Below are 6,313 nucleotides of genomic sequence, written 5' to 3'. Positions count from 1 at the left end.
AACTTTTAATCAGCTCCACGACCTCACGGCGCCCATTACTATTCAGCTTATAGTTTAATACAGTTAAATGTTAAGTTTCTTGCTTCATTCGTTAATGAAGCATTGCATCCCTTAAAACCCAGTTTTAAATGACAGAAGCCGTATTGAGTCACATCGAATCCTTTAGATTTAATGACAACCGATATTTGTATTTACTCAGTTATAGTCATATTCCAAATTCCAGCACAGAACGAAAATGTTTTACTTAAGCAATCATTGACGCTTCAAAAATCCCCAAAGTAAATAAAAAAGCAACACAATATGAAAAGTCGATAAGAACATTTCTTAAAATTGGTCAGATCTCTCTTAGTATTGCGTTCACAGAGCCATAAATATCTCCCTCACAAAATTCTCCAGTTTGGAAATGGTGTTATGTTCTCAGTGTAAGGCAGAGTTTGGATGGTATTGATTTAAGCACAGCAGACACCCAGAACATCTCTCTCTCTCTCTCTCTCTCTCTCTCTCTCTCTGTAATTCAGCGTTATATTAACATTGTGAGAAATACATTACATTAGCTTAATAGCATTCCCGCTGTACATGTTCCAATTTGTCTCAATTGTCGTATTTGTAAACAACATGGTATTGGGGATGAAGATCATTTTTGAACATTAATGATACAATGAAACTAACGGGAAAAGGCTGTACATGTAATTTCTAAATCAAATGACTGATTTCACTACGCAGAGACATAATTTGGTTTCAATTTTCGTTCAATGTCTTGAAATCAGGTTTTGTTGTTGTTGTTGTTGTTGTTGTTGTTGTTAATGATTTTTAACAATTGTGCGCCTTTGACAAACCTACTTTTACAAAACAAAACAACTCTATTATCAAGTTACTGAACGTTTTAAATCCAAGGTATTCAATGACATATATGTTATAAAAGACATATCGGTAGATAATAATGTGGATAATTCAACAACTTATTTTAACAAATAATTAAAAAATGTTGTGTGTTTTTTTAATAATAATAATAATAATAATAATAATAATAATAATAATAATAATAATAATAATAATAATAATAATAATAATGATACTAATAATAAACTTATAATAATACTAATACTAATAATAATAAAAATAATATTAATAATAACAATAATAATAATAATAATAATAATAATAATAATAATAATAATAATAATAATAATAATAATTAAGTAAATACCTGTTCGTCCGTTTCTTCCATCCATTATTATTGTTTATCCGTCCCTCCCAAGAACCAATAACTAATACAAAGAGGTTAATTAGCAGCCTATTTAACAATCATAACACCAGGCCCCTATTTCATCAGGCCACGATATTTCTACTTGTTAGTGCACTATACTATCCAACTATTTATAGCTTACATTATGCACAGGAAACCACGGTTATCATTGTCCTCAAAGTATTGTTTCCGCAAATCTAGAAGAGTAAATCAGCTTTTTATTCTCATCATAACTTTTATTATTGCCAGGAAACATCAGCTATCAAATTATTCAAAGAATATTGTTTAAGGAGTGCAACAAAATCTGAATAAAACCATATTCAATTAATTGCTATGAGTTTAGCGTTTGCCAACATAACATAAATAAGCACACACAGTCGATAGAAATATATTATGTTTAAACAAGCATTTCTACCCAAGCTCACACACCGGACAATCACATTTATATATATATAAATGAGTAGTTCAGTGTTGGTGGTAGGTAGCCGAACCCTGTTCAGTAATCTCTGTCATCTTCAATCATACTTACATGTTACAAGACATGCTACCAGTTACCTGAGTATACACATATGTATCAGTGTATACAATTGTGACGATTCATACTATATACATTGACATGTGTTTTTTCTTATAAACTATGAAATGATGATGCTACATGTACAAAGACATGTCTTTGTCAATGAAATAACACAACAATATAGCACTATATTTTGAAATGAAATAATCTCAAAGAATTTAACTTATGGTTAACAATAGCTGCTGTTTTTCTATAATTGATAAATATTTTCTACTTATCAAGTAAGTTCTGCATCCTTTCATATCAATAAATACACGTGACAGTGATCATGGCACTATCACAATATTGCCAGGAAATCAGTTAAAATTTTGCCATAAGTGGATGTTAACTTTTTAACAGAGTTTCTCTTACGAATTCAATCTTCATTTTTATATCCGAAAAGACCCTGGAGATGTGATACCCAAGAAAATAACTTCCTTAAAAAGTCATCGATATCCTGTTTTTTTAGACCATAAACACTGCTGGGACCCATTATCAACGATCGTATAGTACGATCTCTTTACAAGTGGTTATGTAATTGGTTTCGATTTTTTTGACAGGTTTGATATAGCTAGTTTGTATTTGAAATTTACATTTTGAATTGAATTAGTGACTAAGGTGCAATTATATACTACAATTCATGATATTATTATTATTTGCCGTATATTCGTATTGATTTGCATTCAATGTCTGAGAATAAAAACAAGTTGCATACAAATTTGCATATACAGTCTAGTCCAGGAAGTAAATTATTTATTGAACACTCCTTTAACATGCATGAACATTTTTTAAATTATGATTAATTGTGTATAATGACATATACATATATTTGGGTGTTTATAATACAGTACTATTTCAATTCATAATGGCAACTTTGATGTGGTAACACAAATAATATATTCATATATCCAGGGATTAAAAAGGGGAACACGTAATTATTATCTTTATTAAATTACCACCATGCTATTGAATAAAGTGGAGCAATATAACGTGGGTTAAAGTTCACTGATCAGGTTATTGACGGAAACGCGACGTCAATTTGGAATATGCTTCAATGTTGTTCCATAGAGGGTCACGTGATCAAAATGGACCATCCAACATTATTATTGTAAAATAAAGCTATAAAATATGTTTGATAAAAAAACAACGTTCATGAACAAACAATTGTATAAACTGATAAAAGAAAAAAGAAACATCAAGGTACAAAAAACGTATGTCTTATACCGTTATTACAAACCTTTGAACATATGTAATGGGTCTTTAATAACTTGTCCACATACTCGTGGGCTACGGTCTTTATAGATTTTAAAATATACAAATAATAAAGTATTTAAGATTGAGAAGAAACTGAATCGTTTCGTGTATGCATTAACATGAAAAGCCAGGTCATCTCCCTTCGTATTTTTTCACAATATTACATTGGTACTTCTAACGGTGGAGATCACTGTGTTGGGAATTATCACGGCAATCTTTCATTCTTGTCTTCAGATAGGGTTATTTCGTTTGTGATTAACAGCAAAAACAATACAATTAAAGTAGGTATGAGTATTGTTGTATTTTCGTAAATCGTCGTCAATATATATATATATATATATATATATATATATATATATATATATGAAAAACGTAATTGTATCAAAACGTGTTGGGAGTTTAGTGTGTATAGAATAAAGCAATGAATATTTTGTGAAGGATTATATCAACAGCAATTCTAACACGCATGGTATGAATGATTGATGAAGGTTTTACGTGTTATTGCTATTTGAGAGCAGGAGAGCAGCTTGCAAGGCCTTTGATTAGATGGGACAATTCCATGTTCCTATGCTCATGGGTCTGTCAACGACAGACAAAAAACACCACTTGCGTCATAGAGCCATAGGTTAAAAACAAGAGTACACCTATTTTGGATCATTAATTAAATGTGTACGTAAATTATTCATTAATATAACTTGTGTATTTATTATACGACAATTTCGAAAACAAACTTATAATGTATTTTACCCCAAGCTCATCGGGCGCATCAGTCACGTATCTACCAAGGGTTATGTACAGCGTGAATTGATCATTGAACATAGGTGTATGTCCCAGTGCAGTAAATCTAATAAAATCCATAATCATATTATAATGTATGTAGATATATGGAGAGAAAACATCAATGATTTTAGGCAATATGGATTTGTCTTTGATCATATTTATGCAAAATGATGATCATAGAAACACGATATTTTCTATGACACTCGTGAAATAAAATACTAAAATCAACAAAACTCCTCTATATCTTTTTTATTTAGCATTCCTCGTTTTTTCTTCATTAACCATGTGGCTCCTGAAAGAAGTATCAGATATCATGATTCCATTAAAACTGAAAATGAGGTTGTAAATTTCGCATTGGATTTCATTATGATTGATCAAATATTACATTAACAACAACATTTGCTTCTTCGAAAAACAGAAAAACTTAACGTTATGATTTATTGTTACATAGGGAAGAAAATCGTAAGGTTAACATTCCTATAATTAAACGAACGAAGACTTAATCAAATCCAGGAATGTGAATTCTATATTGTCTGAGAAAACCTGCATTGTGCTGCAAATCAGAAAATCAGACATCCACTTCAATGGCAACTTAAGAAAGAAATAAATGATATGTGGTAAAATAGAAGGCACTTCTTTTTACATGTCCGCTCTTCCACTGCATACCACTCACCTTGTAGACCTCAACAAAAGTATAATACGATAATGTGTTTATTACAGTCGTCATAATGTTTTTTTGTTTGTTTTTTCGAAGTAGTTGATCCTGAGAGCCTAAGGCCAAATCATCTTTGTTGTCTGCTAACATGCAAAACAATTGGGAAGATAATAGGCAATATGGAACTGGTTCTGTAAAGATAAACACCCAAACGTTTGAGCTACCGGGCATCTTTCTGTAATTATATTAATATGATGTTTAAACTAATTAAAGAAGATCAAACGCTTGTAAATTCAGACCTGTGCATATGTTATTTGTTTTAAAGCAGACTCCGATGTAAAAACACAAAACTATTAAACAATCAAAGGATAGAAAGCAACGTTGGTTTTACAAAGAAACGTTTTTGCATTGCTTTGGTATACCACAGACAGCTGTTTTTTGGTTATTATTTTTGCATATCCTTTATTCAATCAACCTGATGCATGATATTGACATATGAAGACAATTTATTATGTTAGAGATATAAAATATTTTTTTAGAAATTACAGCATTCTCAAAGATATACATTTGAAGCAGATTTGTGCAAATTTCATCACTTTGTGTAGAATTTGAAGGCGATATACACAGAGGATACAATATAGAAATATAAAATGACAGTATTATGATATATGTCAAATGATTATGTTTAAGACAGAATCGGTAGGAAACCTAAAAGCTTATGTAAGTTATCTCTTCTGTTAATCTATCAAGCTCTTCATGAATATTTGAAGTGGGTGTAAATGAGGACTTGTAAATGTATGTACAATGTTTGAGGAATGTATGCACTTTGGCTGAAATGTTAAGACCAAGAAGGCATTAACACTGAGATATGCATGGAAGAGAAGCATGTACTAGAAGAAAGACGAAAGGCGGACGTATCATTGTTATGTGTTAGAGTTAAGCGGTCTGTTGAATATCATGCACAAAGAATCAAAATATTTTGGTCAGTTATTAAATGTAATTATGAACGTTTTTTAAAGTTGGTAGAGTTAATCTGGTCCGTGGCGTAAAATAGTTGAAGAAAAATAGGCCTCAAGGCAGAACACTGATTGAACAAGCTTAGTCGTATTTCGTGGAAGAGCGGACATTTAAAACAAGACTTGATGTGTATCTAATTTTTACCACTCTGCCAATACGGGCTTAGTTATGTAACAACGATCGTAAAGGAAATTATTTTAACATATTCTAAATCACTGTTGCGCGAGAATGTGGTCTTATATTGTGGGTAAGCCAATGTACCGCGTTGATCACCTCCAAATTGTAATCTCCTGTTAGACAAACATCTCCAATACCAGTATTAATTGCTAAAGAGACTAAATCGTTGATGCAGTCAAAAAAGCATGAGCATTTGAGCTTAGAGGTGTATCGAATGTGTCAACCAAAAGATTTTCTTTTTCTTTTTACGTAGTTTAATCCGAAGACATATGTCACTGATTTTGAGATTGTGCCGTTATAATACGGAAATGTCGGGCTTCCCAACTACGAGAATACCTCAATGTGCATTTTATATATTCTACATAGGGCAAGAAAGGAAGGCTACATCAATTCCGTTGAAGTGTCGCGATTCGTGGGCCAGGACTCAGAAAAGCAAGAACATAAAAAATATGTAAGTCTGTGTAAATAATGTATTTCTTACAGAAACTTTCATGGGTAGTTTGCAATTTATTACTGCCCAAACAAATCGATGCGTAAAAAGATATGGATGATGAACAATATTAATATATTTATATTGTTCTCTGTTTGCTTTACTTTTTTATTTTATGTATAAGCAATTGCAGATAAG

The sequence above is a fragment of the Mya arenaria genome, chromosome 17 (genome assembly GCF_026914265.1).
Source record: "Mya arenaria isolate MELC-2E11 chromosome 17, ASM2691426v1".
NCBI classification, from domain to species: Eukaryota; Metazoa; Mollusca; class Bivalvia; order Myida; family Myidae; genus Mya; species Mya arenaria.
Note: the sequence above shows the minus strand (reverse complement) of the source record.